Source organism: Balaenoptera borealis, assembly GCF_965194805.1.
Source record: "Balaenoptera borealis genome assembly, chromosome: 9".
Classification (NCBI taxonomy): Eukaryota; Metazoa; Chordata; class Mammalia; order Artiodactyla; family Balaenopteridae; genus Balaenoptera; species Balaenoptera borealis.
Window position 1 is genome coordinate 109,562,385 of NC_138873.1, and position 15,248 is coordinate 109,577,632.

Consider the following 15,248-nt stretch of genomic DNA (forward strand, 5'->3'; position numbering starts at 1 on the left):
GTTTGTTCTGTAGATGGTTTGGACTTGCTGGGGTCGTGTCCTACATCCAACTAAATACCACCTTCTGAGTAGAATCAACAGACCGACGCGTGAATCCAACCTGTTTTCTCCAATTCCAAGACCCTGTCTGATTTCTGGCTCTATTCTTGGGGGCTGTTGGCCAAATCCCAAATTTATAAGAATAAGAACATCTCCGTATCCAATTCTTACCTTTAAATGAATGATCTTTTCCCTTTCTTATGGGAAACAAGATTTGGCAAAAGGTGGTGGTATCAGGATCCTTGTGCAAACTTCCCCGAAGATGATCTATCGATCTATATCTATAATTTAATGAAATTAAATATATATTAAATTCATAGATAAATGAATATATAAATATATCCATTACACATGTACATAATGAAATATGAATTTTCATTAAATTTTCACTAAGGTTCTGTGAGAAAGCTTCCTGTGCAGAAGCTTTGCTTGCTTGTTTTGGCTGCTACAGAATGCAGAGGTGTTTCCATGTTGGTCCAGCCTCAAGTAATAGGATGAGTAACCCATCATCTCTGCCCTGAAGGATGAGATGAAGAGAGACAGAGCACCTGTCACTGGGCCTGGATGGGGGTGGGAAGCAAAGTCCTCTGGTCTTGCCTGTTCTGGAGGCAGGTGCCACATCCCCTCAGTGGACCCTGGGCCATTGAAGTCCCCCACGTTGGCAGAAAAACTCAAAAGCAGGCTGCTAGGGTCCACTCTTGCCCTGCGTAGAAAATAAACGGAGCTGCAGGACAATCCTTTATCTGGTTTCATAATGTCCCTTGGGGTTTGCAAATTTGTCTTATTATTTATGACACAGAATCACACTAGGCCTGTCTTAGAAAAGGGGACATCCCTAATTTGGGGAAGGTTGTATTTTATTTTATTTTATTTACATTTTTAATTGAAGTATAGTTGATTTACAATGTTGGGTTAGTTTCAGGTGTACAGCAAAGTGATTCAGTTATACACATATATATAATCTATTCTTTTTCAGATTCTTTTCCATTATAGGTTATCACAAAATACTGAGTAGAGTTCCCTGTGCTATACAGTAGGTCCTTGTTGCTTATCTATTTTATATACAGTAGTGTGTATACGTTGATCCCAAACTCCTGATTTATCCCTCTCCCCCTTTCCCTTTGGTAACTGTGAGTTTGTTTTTTAAGTCTGTGAGTCTGTTTCTGTTTCATAGATAAGTTCATTTTTTTTAGATTCCACATGTAAGTGATATCATGTGATATTTGTCTTTCTCTGTCTGACTTACTTCACTTAGTGTGACTATCTCTAGGTCCAAAACAGGCTCTCACTAAGCGTCCCAGGTGATTGTGCCGGCAGAGTCCCTGAGGATCTCCCGCCGTCTGTCTTTCTTCTGTTTATGTTGCATCCTTCTCTCCAATTTTGCTGTTAAGAAGGCGCATCTCCCACCTCTCTGTTGCAGCACTCCTGTACTTCCTGTTGCCTATGGGATAGAGTCAGACCTCGCTTGGTGTGGCACACCCCGCACCTCCAGCCTAATCCCCCATCTTCACCCAACAACATGTAAAGTGTCTAAAGAACCTAGTGGCCAGACGGGAATAAAGACACAGACCTACTAGAGAATGGTCTTGAGGGTACGGGGCGGGGGAAGGGTAAGCTGTGACAAAGTGAGAGAGTGGCATGGACATATATACACTACCAAACGTAAACTAGATAGCTAGTGGGAAGCAGCCGCATAGCACAGGGAGATCAGCTCCGTGCTTTGTGACCACCTAGAGGGGTGGGATGGGGAGGGTGGGAGGGAGGGAGACGCAAGAGGGAAGAGATATGGGGACATATGTATATGTATAACTGATTCACTTTGTTATAAAGCAGAAACTAACACACCACTGTAAAGCAATTATACTCCAATAAAGATGTTAAAAAATAAATAAATAAAAAAGTGTCTAGGAATGACCCCCAAATATGTGGGAGCTGTGTAATTTGTGTCTCTTTACAGATTCTTGACACAGTTAAGAACTGTTATGCCCAACAATCCACAAGGGAACCTGTGGATTGATTTCTGAAGGTCCTTGAATCTCCTGAAAGAGTAAGACATACCTCAGAGCATTTTTCAGAGGGATAAGTTCCACCCCTCCTGTAAGATTGTCAAGTGGCTCCTGACACCCCAAGAGGTTCAGAACCACCATAAAGCTGTTGAGAGCTTGGGCATTGGTTAATCAAATTTGATAGACCAGTATACAAAATAAGAATAGATGATAGTGTTTTAGTCAGATCATCAAGTACAGAACCTCGTTATCAGATGTAAAAACTGAGGCCCTGGGAGTGATAATGACTTGCTTGGGGTCACTTACGCACTAAGCAACACAATTTAGATTTAATCATGCCTTGTCTTCTCTGTTGTTTGCTGTTTCGCATGTTAATTTTACCTTTTTCAGCTAGAATAGAGTGGAAGCAGCTTGAAAGCAGGGACCTTGCTTTGAAATGATGATGACGATAAAGATAATTTTGGAGGGAACTGATTAAGTGACATAACTAAAGCAAATTGTTAGTGGGTATAAGACCAAGATACAGGAAATAGACAGTTACACAGTGCTGCTTCTAACCTATTGAGAGCACTCAGGCTACCTCTTAAAAATCCTGGATAACGAGAATTTACTGATTTCAATCAGTACATTTAATAGATCAGGCGATTTCCAAATAAATGTGAGATTTTTAAAGGAAGTACTCTTGAAATGATGGACTCGTGAATTTGCAGATCTGAGAACACTTGTTTTTCATGTTATCCAGTTTATTTACGGATGGATTAAAGAAAGAAATCACTATTTATCTGAGTTATCTTTTATCAGGCTACGTGAAGCAGAGGAACTTGCTTCAGGTTTTTGTTTAACCTTTACCAGATATCAATAGTTCAAATCTCCCCATTGTCTATTTTCCTGATTTATACAAGGTTTTAGGAATGGTTTTATTTTGTTAGAGAACTAAAGTGCCCTCTACTGTTTCTTTTCCGTCTTTACAGCCAAATATCTATTAAGACTTGATTTAATAGAAAAGTTGTTCTTAAAGAAATAAAAGCAAAAAATTAATTTCTGATAAAGCTAAATTGAAACTGTTATATTTACAAAAAAGGAAATTATCCTTGACTAAGCATTTTTGAAGTATTTACACCTTTTATAACTTGATTAGTAAATAAATTCCCAATTATTTGCCTTCATCATATTTTTGTCACTTGTATTTTATCTTAAAGATGCAAATTCTACTTTATAAAGAGCACTTTCAACTTTTGATATTGGCTTCAATTCATTTTATGCAGCCTAAATGTTTTTGCTAGGTTGACTAATGTCTCTTTAAAAAGATGAATCCAGTAGATATATTTCCAATTTAAATATTCAGAAGCATAAAATAATTAAGGGCTAATCATGATCATATTAATGTAATTAATTAAGCTTGCTACTGAGAAAAAAAATCTCCTTCTTGTTAAGATGTCACGTGATTAACATTCTGAATAACTTAAAAATAGAATGATCTTAGAAGTTTACATTTTTGCTTGTTGCAGACTTAAATCTTGACTAATAATTATGCATATCCCTTCACAAAAATTTTCAAGTTAAGTCATATTCCGTTCAACCACTATTACTAATAGCATCGTTAAAAAATAAATGTCTCCAAGTCTTAGTATTTCAGTTATCTACATGCTTAGAGGCTTAGGATCTGTAGAGAACATTCTTTTATAAGTTCATAAATCGAAACATTTAAGAATGTTTCTCTCTTTCTCACTGTCTTTTTCGTAGGACTATTCCATCACTGCCAAGGTTTTAAAAATTTTCTAGCTGTTGGTAGCTATTCAGTTCCTGCACAAAGACACAGATCCTGGCTGCCAGCATTTTGGCATCTGCTAACATTTTCATAGACCTCAGCTGAACTTTCAGTTTGTTCGTGGAACTTCAGAGGCTGACAAAGAACCAGCTTCTATTTGTCTTTTTCACCCTTCACTTTTAATCCTTTGCATAAGCCACTTGAAAGGACTGTATGAGGCAGTTCAGGGATAAAAAGGGAAAAGAAGAAAATCTATGTTTCCTTTGCAAAGAAGAAAATCTATGTTTCCTCCCTTTTCTTTTCATCCAGAGAAAAGCAAATTAAACAAACCTCAAAACTGAGGACAATAGGGTGCCTGGAACTGAGATTAGCATTGGATGAGCCTCACACTTAAAATACAGCCATTTGAGCTCCCTTGCGTGCCAGAATTAATCAGCAAAAGCAGCCGTGAGAACACATGCAGAAAAGGAAAAGTGGGGCAGAAGCAAGAGGGGCCCGCCCAGGAGTAGTGAGCTCACACTTAGCAAAACCACAGCCCCCGAGTTTGCCGTAAGACACAGGTCCTTCTGGGGCCAGTCAGTTAGACCCTCTGGCCTTTCCTGAAGCCCGGGAAGAATCACCAACTCTTCTCCAAGGAACGAGACATGGCCTGTCTGGGTGGTGACGGCTCTTACCTGCTTCCCCAAGTCAGGGCAACCGGATCCGAGCACAGATCACCTCCGGTAGGTGGAAGGCCGGTCTTGGGGACCGCAGTTTGGGTAAGAGGGCGTCCTGTGCCTCCCTGGGTCTCCCTCTGATGGGCTGCCCTGCGTCCTAGGACACGAAGTCTCGGCTGCGGACAGAGCTGTGTCACCAATCCAATCTACTGGTGGTAAGTGTGCTGGGCGGGTACCTGAGACATGATAAAGGGCTGCTTTATGATGATGCGATTAGTCTCTGATGTACCTTCCCCCAGGCTCTCACAGCTGTGTTGTCAGCCGGTGGGCCTGTGGGTACATCCTCAGTCAACAAGTTTTGAGCACTGCAAACCCTCTCAGCCAATGAGGTGTTTCTTTTTTCCCCTTAAAAAAAAAAAAAAATCCATACTCTACTGAATGCCTTCTGCAATCTAATGTGTTTAACTTGCTGTGGCCGATCTTTCCAACCCTTGTATTCTGGTGAGACTTTTAGACCCATCATGTCAGACAAATCGTGTGGGCATAGAGATGTGGGATCAGGGGCAAATAAGGGAAGCTTACCATGATGCCAATTAACATCCAAGTTTGATACAACCTTTAAAGAAATGTTTGCAGGAACACAGAATAAAAATCAGCGACAATTTGGGATTGGCGCAAGTTCTTTAAGGTCCTGAGGATTGTTATAAACTTCATGGCAGTCCAAGAAGGTGGACCGAAAATTCTATCAATGGTAGATGGAAGAAATCGTAGGATTTGGAGAACAGAGGAGCACAAGTGTGGGTGTCCCAGGCAGGCTCTCCCCTTAGGAGCCAGGCCTGGAGTCAGTGATTTCTCCTGGGAGCCTTAGCTCCTTTGAGTGGGGACCAAGGTCTGGGTGCTAGGTTTGTTACTCTGGTCTTTGCTCTTTGTCTCTTTTCATTAAAGAGAGATAAGAAATCTAAATCTAAATCAAAATCTATCTATCTATCATCTATCTGTACATATACCTGCATACCAGTATCCTCACATACATATGCATGTCAGTGCATGTAAATATACGTGTACATAGGTATATATGAAGTCTTGAGTTCATACCAATACCCCCAGTTCTAACCTGCTCCCAAAGGGTTCTCTTCTGCATCCCAGCATCCCATATTTGTATGTCCTTCTTTCCGTAGTGAAAACTCTAGCTTCAACATCAACGCACTTACTCCTTTGTTCAACGCTTCCAGAATTGCTTTGCACATGCCATTACTATAAACAACCTACTCAGAAGAATTTGGGATTTGTTTGACGTTCTCTCTCCCCCTCTACCCCAAGACTGAGGGTACACAGTGGAATGTTGTGTTTATAAATTATTAGATTCTCTGTTCCTCCTCTCTCTCCTCCCCGCATGGCACTCCATTGTGTGTAGGTACCATGGTTTATTCAATCGGCTTCCTACGCTTAGACAGTGACGAACAACATTCTCTGAGTAACTTTGTGTGGGCAGTACATGTTTTCATATTGTTGGGGATACGTATTCAGGATAAATTCATGGAGGGAATTCTGTGTTGAGGTTTGGCTACATATAGTTGAGTAGACAATCTCAAATTCTCCTCCCTAGAGGTTGGACCACTCTTCTTTTTTTTTTAAACTGAGGGAGATTATTTATTTTTTCCTTCCAGTTTTATTGAGATATAATTGACACACAGCACTGTATGAGATTAAGGTGCACTGCATAATGATCTGACTTACACGCATCATGAAATCATGAACACGCTAAATTTAGTGGGCACCCATCATCCCATACAGATACAACGTTAAATAAAAAGAAAAAATTTTCCCTTGTGAGGAGAACTCTTAGGAGTTAATCTCATAATCACTTTCATACGTAACACACAGCAGTGTTCATTATATGTATCATGTTGTACATGACATCCCTAGTACTTATTTATCTTATAACTGGAAGTTTGCACCTTTTCACCCCCTTCATCCAATTTTCCATCTCCCCATACCCCGCCTCCGGTGACCACAAACTTAATGTCGTTTCCTTAGAGTTTGTATGTTTGTTTGTTTTTGTTTGTTTCTGAAGTATAATTGACCTACAACCCTGTGTTAGTTTTTAATAAAACTAAACATTTCATCAACACAAAGGTGGCTTTCACTATATCATCATTAATAAGTCATACTAATCTTGGATTGTGGGAACTGCTTTTGCAAACAAGGGAGAGTAATAACCATTTTATTCCTGACTGTGAAAAATACTTCACCTATTTAATGTCTATAGGAGTTGAGTATAGAAGAAAATGATTTCAGTGTAATACCTCCTTGAAAAAGTTTATTTTATTGCCTTATTCCTAATATTTCCTCATTCCTCCAACTCTTCATCTCTCACCAATCCCTCACCCTACCCAGGGAAAGGAAAACCAGGCCACCACTGTGTTCTGCTTCATAGATGTGGAATTTGCAATTGAAAACAACCTTTTAGCTCAACACTCTTTGGATTAATAGAACCCTCAATTGTATATCTATGGCCCTAAAATAAACTCAAGACAATTGTAGTCCACTGCTTCTGCCTTGGGTTTGGATCTATACTGAAGAGCCCCAGAGAAGGCCAAAGACTAACCAACCTTGATTTCATCATGGTAATTCACATTAATTTACATTACAATAAGCTAAACTAAGGTCAATTTCACCTGCTTCACATCTATGATTCAGAAGATCATAACTGCTGACCTCAGTGGTCCATGAGGGTCCATTAGGTCTTAAAATTCTGGATCCTATAAATCTTATGTTCATCATCATAGTACAGTTTCTTTTGTTTCTGGCATAAATTAACATTAAAAATTATATTCCCAATAGGATTTCCTAAAAGGCAGCCATTCTTTCCATTAATTCTGGAAAAAGTTTTGTAATCTCAAGGCCAATCACATATAATTGTTGATTAATAGAATTTTATACTCCACTGACATAGTCCAAAGCTTTAAAAAATGTATCTCAAGAGACATATCATATCACTTCACTCAATTTCCTGTGGCTATGATAAGCCAACAGACCATCTCATGAAGGCTTAACTTTTCAGTCAGAAGAGATTACCCTCAATGATAGAGCACTTTCGTTTTAGAAACTTTCGTGATAATTTTTGCTGTTGAAACTTTTCAGCATTTTACCAGTCATTTTTATGTCCTCTTTTGTCAACTATCCTTTGATATATTTTCCTGTTTTTCTATTAAAATGTTTCACGTATTATGACTATTTATACCCTCACTGTCATGAGTTTTGTGGATGTTTCATCCAATTATTATTTTTCATATTTTTGGCACATTTTTATATGTAAGGTCTTAATTATCTTTATATTGGTCTTTTATCTTGTGGATTTTTAAAAATGACTTAATTCTTGGAAGGTTTCCTCTCACCTTCAGATCATATAAATATTCACCTATTTGGCTTTTAAAAAATATTCAACTCTCTAATCCAGCTAGAATTTATTTTGCTATACAATATGAGCTACCTTTTTTTTTTCTGTTAACCAATTGTTCTAGTACTATTTATTAGGTAATTTATTCTTTCTCTATTGCTTTATAATGATCTTTATCATACACACAATTTTGTATGCAGGCTTTCTTTTCTATTTCATTATTATATTTGTCTATTTTTGAGATAGTACTATTGCATTTTAATTATCATAGCTTTAAAAAAATTTCAATATCTGGGTAAGGCAAGTCTCCCACAGTATACTTCTTTCTAAATCTTCTCGACTATTCTTACCTATGCTTTATAATAGATTAACTTTAGTGTAATTTAATAAAATTTTTTGTCCCAAACTAACCACATTTGTTCATTTCATTTCATGTTCCTCAGCAGACTTTGTCATTTTCTTCATGCTGGTCTGCATATAATATTTGCATGTTTCTGTAGGTCAGACCTTTGGTTGGCTTGGCTTGTCCTCTGCCCTGGTTTCTCAAGGTTGACATCAAGATGACACCAAGTCTGCATTCTTTTTTGGAGGCTCTGTGCATGAAATGGCTTCCAAGACCATCCATTCTGTTTATAGGACTTAGTTGCAGGTGGTCGCAGGACTGAGCTCCTCACCTCCTTGCTGGCCGTAGGCTGGTGGTGGTTCTCTGCTGCTAAGATCTCTCTCTGTTCCTTCTCCAGTAACCCCCTTCTCCATCCTCAAGACAGCGATGGCAGCAAAGCCATTGTCATGCTTTGAATCTCTCAGCCCTCCCCTTCCATCTCAGCTCTCCTCTGCTCCCTCTTCCCCTGCATCTCTCTGACCCTGTTGTGTTTATTTTGCGTATGAAATTTAAGACCAGTGTATCTAGGTTTATAAAAAAGCCTGTTGGAATTGTTATTGGAATCAGATTATATTCTTAAATTAACTTAGGGAGACCCGACATCTTGATGATGCTGAGACACGCTAATAAAGAATAAGAAATGTCTTTCCATTTTTTTGTGTGTGTCTTACAGAAGTGTTTTAAAGTGTTTTACAGTTTTCTTCATATAAGTTCTGAGCATTTCTTATGAAGTTTGATCCTAAAATTTTATCTTTTTTGTTACCTTGTGAATGGTTTTGTTCATTAATTATATCTTCTAGCTGGTTATTATTTGTGTATATGAATGCTACTGATTTTTACATATTAATTTTATATCCTACTACCTTACTAATTCCTTTATTGTTTGAGTTCATTTTATCACTCATTCTACAGGATTTTCCATGCATACTATCATGTCATCTGCAAATAGAGATAGATTTCTTTTTATTCTAAAGAAAGTTTATTTTATTTAAAAAATTTTTTATTGAAATATAGTTTATTTACAATGTTCTGATAGTTTCAGGTATAAATTCAAAGTGATTCATATATCTATCTATCTATCTATCTATCTATCTATCTATCTATCTATATGTTCTTTTTTGGATTATTTTTCACTATAGGTTATTACAAGCTATTGAGTATAGTTCCTGTGCTATATAGTAGTTCCTTGTTGATTATCTGTTTTATATATAAGAGTGAGTATATTTTAATCCCAAACCCCTAATTTATCCCTCTCCCCCTTTCCCCTTTGGTAACCATAAGCTTTTTTTCTATGTCTGTGGGTCTGTTTCTGTTTTGTAAATAAATTCATTTGTATCATATTTTTAGATTTCACATATAAGTGATAGCATATGATATTCGTCTTTCTCTGTCTGGCTTACTTCACTTAGTATGATAGTCTCTAGGTCCATCCATGTTGCTGCAAATGGCATTTTTTCATTTTTTTATGGCTGAGTAGTATTCCGTTTTATAAATGTACCACATCTTCTTTATCCATTCATCTGTTGATGGATATTTAGGTTGCTTCCATGTTCTGGCTATTGTAAATAGTGCTGCAATGAACATTGGGGTGCAAGTATCTTTTTGAGTTATAGTTCTGTCTCTGTATATGCCCAGGAGTGGGATTGCTGGGTCATATGGTAGTTCTATTTTTAGTTTTTTAAGGAACCTCCATACTGTTCTCCATGATGGCTGCTCCAATTTACATTCCCACCAACAGTGTAGGAGGGTTCCCTTTTCTCCACACCCTCTGCAGCATCTACTGTTTGTAGATTTTTTTGATGATGGCCATTCTGACCAGTGTGAGGTGATACCTCATTATAGTTTTGATTTGCATTTCTCTAATAATTAGCAATGTTGAGCATCATTTCATTTGCTTGTTGGCCATCTGTATGTCTTCTCTGGAGAAATGTCTCTTTAGATCTTCTGCCCATTTTTTGATTGGGCTGTTTTTTTTTTGTTTGTTTGTTTTGTTTTTTTTGATATTGAGCTATATGAGCTTTTTGTATATTTTGGAAATTAATCCCTTATCGGTTGCATCATTCGCAAGTATTTTCTCCCATTCTGTAGTTTGTCTTTTCATTTTGTTTGTGGTTTCCTTTGCTATGCAGAAGCTTTTAAGTTTAATTAGGTCCCATTTGTTTATTTTTGTTTTTATTTCCATTTCTCTAGGAGGTGGGTCAAAAAGGATCTCGCTGTGATTTATGTCATAGAGTGTTCTGCCTATGTTTTCCTCTACGAGTTTTATAGTGTCTGTAAATCCATTTAGGATTTATGCCTAAATGCCTTACATTTAGGTCTGTAATCCATTTTGAGTTTATATTTGTGTATGGTGTTAGGGAGTGTTCTAAAATTTCATTCTTTTACATTTAGCTGTCCAGTTTTCCCAGCACCACTTATTGAAGAGGTTGTCTTTTCTCCATTGTATATTCTTGCCTCCTTTGTCAAAAATAAGGTGACCATATGTGCGTGGGTTTATCCCTGGGCTTTCTATCCTGTTCCATTGATCTATATTTCTGTTTTTGTGTCAGTACCATACTGTCTTGATTACTGTAGCTTTGTAGTATAGTCTGCAGTCAGGGAGCCTGATTCCTCCAGCTCTGTTCTTTCTCAAGATTGCTTTGGCTATTCGGGGTCTTTTGTGTTTCCATACAAATTTTAAACATTTTTTATTCTAGTTCTGAGAAAAATGCCATTTGTAATTTGATAGGGATTGCATTAAATCTGTAGATTGCCTTGGGTAGTACGGTCATTTTAACAATATTGATTCTTCCTATCTGAGAACATGGTATATCTTTTCATCTGTTTGTGTTGACTTCAGTTTATTTAATCAGTGTCTTATAGTTTTCAGAGTACAGTTCTTTTACCTCCTCAGGTAGGTTTATTCCTAGGTATTTTATTCTTTTTGTTGTGATGGCAAGTGGGATTGTTTCCCTAATTTCTCTTTCTGCTAGTTTGTTGTTAGTGAGATTTATTTCTTACTACTCCTGTTCCTCTGGTTGTCTAATTCCATTGACTATCACCACTAAAAATGCTGGATACCAGTGGAGATAGTGGGCTTCCTAAACTTGTTACTGACGTGAGTTGGAATGCCTCTAGTGTTTCTCCATTAAGTAAGGAAATATCCATTCATTACTATTTTCCTAGAAGTTTTTACTAGGAATGAGTATTGAATTTTGCCAAAGTCAATTTTCAACACCTCTAAAGAAATTCATACCATTTTCTTCATAGTTTTTAAAATATAAATATAAAAACTATACTAATTTGTTTCCTAATATTGACCACCTTTGCACTCCCAGTATAAACCTTATTTGGTTATGGTGTCTTAATACTTAATGTATTGTCTGAGTCAGTTCACTACTATTTTGTTTAAAATTTTTAATATAAATCTCCACAAATGATACTGGTCTATAATTTTTTTGTGCTATCTTTATCAGGTTTAGATATCGATGTTATACTTGCTTCACACAAAAAAAGTTGAAAGTTATTCTTGATTTCTTATCATCTGAGACAATTTATATAGCATTGGGATTGTCTGGTCTCTAAAGGTTTGGTAGAATTCTCTTGTGTGCTCAGCTGTGCCTGATGCTATCATATGGGGTCGCTGGAAATATTTTTCTATTTCTATAAAATTTGGTGTAAGTTTTCTATCTCTACTGGGGTCAGTTTTGGTACACTGTATTTGCCTAAGAAATTATCCATTTCCTCTAGGTTTTCATATTTATTTGCATAAGGATATGCAAAAGTAATTGTTAATGCCTTAAAAAATTTTTTTTGATCATAATTATTCCCAACTTGTAATTTCGTTTTTTTATTTTTTACATCTTCATTGGAGTATAATTGCTTTACAGTGTTGTGTTAGTTTCTGTTGTACAACAAAGTGAATCACCTATATGTATACAAATATCCCCGTATCCCCTCCCTCTTGCGTCTCCCTCCCACCCTCCTTATCTCACCCCTCTGGTCATCACAAAGCATTGAGCTGATCTCCCTGTGCTATGCAGCTGCTTCCCACTAGCTATCTATTTTACATTTGGTAGTGTATATATGTCCATGCTACTCTCTCACTTTGTCCCAGCTTCCCCTTCCCCCTCTCGTGTCCTCAAGCCCGTTCTCTATGTCTGTGTCTTTATTCCTGCCCTGCCACTAGGTTCATCATTAGCATGTTTTTAGATTCCATATATATGCGTTAGCATATGGTATTTGTTTTTCTCTTTCTGACTTCACTCTGTGTGACAGACTCTAGGTCCATCCACCTCACTACAAATAACTCAATTTCATTCCTTTTATGGCTGAGTAATATTCCATTGTATATATGTGCCACATCTTCTTTATCCATTCATCTGTTGATGGACATTTAGGTTGCTTCCACATCCTGGCTATTGTAAATAGTGCTGCAATGAATATTGTGGTACATGTATCTTTTTGAATTATGGTTTTCTCAAGGTATATGCCCAGTAGTGGGATTGCTGGGTCATATGGTAGTTCTATTTTTAGTTTTTTAAGGAATCTTCATACTGTTCTCCATAGTGGCTCTATCAATTTATATCCCCACCAACAGTGAAGGAGGAATCCCTTTTCTCAACACCCTCTCCAGCACTTATTGTTTGTAGATTTTTTAATGATGGCCATTCTAACTGGTGTGAGGTGATACCTCATTGTGGTTTTGATTGCATTTCTCTAATGATTAGTGATGTTGAACACTTTTTCATGTGTTTGTTGGCAATCTGTCTTCTTTGGATAAATGTCTATTTAGCTCTTCTGCCCATTTTTGGATTGGGTTGTTTGTTTTTTTGATATTGAGCTGCATGAGCTGCTTGTATATTTTGTAGATTAATCCTTTTTCAGTTGCTTCGTTTGCAAATATTTTCTCCCATTCTGAGGGTTGTCGTTTCGTCTTGTTTATGGTTTTCTTTGCTGTGCAAAAGCTTTTAAGTTTCATTAGGTCCTGTTTGTTTATTTTTGTTTTTATTTCCATTACTCTAGGAGATGGGTCAAAAAGGATCTTGCTGTGATTTATGTCATAGAGTGTTCTGCCTATGTTTTCTTCCAAGAGTTTTATAGTGTCTGGCCTTACATTTAGGTCTTTAATCCGTTTTGAGTTTATTTTTGCGTATGGTGTTAGGAAGCGTTCTAATTTCATTCTTTTACATGTAGCTGTCCAGTTTCCCCAGCATCACTTATTGAAGAGGCTGTCTCCAACCTGTAATTTCTTATTTTGTATACTTTGTGATTTCACCCAATTTTCTAGTGGTTTGTTTATTTTTGTTTATTTTTCCAAGGAACAAGGACTTTAATATGACCTACTGTTTTTGTGTTCTCTACTCATTAATTTCTTTTTTTACTTTATTATTTAAAATTTTCTCCTTTCAGTTTTATTGAGATATAATTGACATGCAGCATTGTATAAGTTTAAGATGTACAACATAATGATTTGACTTACATAATCATGAAATGATTCCCACAATAAGTTTAGTGAACATCCATCATCTCACATAGACAGAAAGAAAAAGAAAAAATATTTTCCTTGCGATGAGAACTCCTAGGATTTACTGTCTTAACAACTTTCACGTATAACATAGAGCAGTGTTAATTATATTAATCATGTTGTACATTACGTCCCTAGTGCTTATTTGTCTTATAACTGGAAGTTTGTACCTTTTGACCACCTTCATCCAACTCCCCCTCTGCCCATCCCCCACCCCTGGTAACCACACATCTGATCTCTTTTTCTATGAGTTTGTTTTGGTTTATTTGTTTGTTTTTGAAGTATAATTGACCTACAGCATTATGTTAGTTCCTGGTGCACAACACAGTGATCTGATATTTCTATGCACTACAAAATGATCACCACGATAAGTTTATTTACCATCTGTCACCATACAAAGATATTACATAATTATTGACTATATTCCCACACTGTCTGTTTCATCCCAGTGACTCATCTATTGTAACAGGAAGTTTGTTGCTCTTAATCTCCCTCACCTATTTCTCTTCTTCTCTCGCCCACCTCCCCACTGGCAAACACCTGTTTGTTCTCTGTATCTATGACTCTGTTTCTGTTTTGTTTATTTGTTTCTTTTGTTTTTTAGTTTCCAAATATGAGTGATATCATATAGTATTTGTCTTTATATGTTTGACTTATTCCACCTAGCATAATGGCCTCAAGGTTCATCCATGTTGTCATAAATGGCAAGCTTTCATTCTTTTTATGGCTGAGAAATATTCCATTATATATATGTTACATCTTCTTTATCCATTCATCTATCGATGGGCAATTAGGTTGTTTCCATATCTTGGCTATTGTTAAGTAATGCTACAATAAACATAAGGGTACATATACCTTTTTGAATTAGTGTTTTTGTTTTCTTCAGATAAACTCAGGAGTGGAATTGCTGGATTGTATGGTAGTTCTCTTTTTAATTTTTTGAGGATCCTCCATACTGTTTTCCATAGTAGCGGTACCAATTTACTGTCTCACCAACAATGCATGAGGGTTCCCTTTTCTCCACATCCTCATCAACACTTGTTATCTGTTCTTTTTTGGATAATAGCCATTCGAATAGTTGTGAGGTGATATCTCATTCTGGTTTTGATTTGCATTTCCCTGATGATTAGTGATGTTGAGCAGATTTCATGTACCTGTTGACCATCTGTATGTCTTCTTTGGAAAAATGTCTATTCAGGCCCTCTGCCCATTTTTTAATTGGGTTCTTTGTTGTTCTTCTATTGAGTTGTATGTGTTCTTTGTATATTTTTTGTATTAACCTTTTATCAGGTATATCATTTGCAAATATCTTCTCCCATTCAGTAGGTGGCCTTTTCGTTTGGGTGATAGTTTCTTTTCCTTTGAAAAAGCTTTTTAGTTTGATGTAGTCCCAGTTGTTTTTGCTTTCTTTCCCCTTGCCTGAGGAGACATATCCAAAAAAATTATGCTAAGACCCGTGTCAAATGATGTACTGCCTATGTTTTCTTCTAG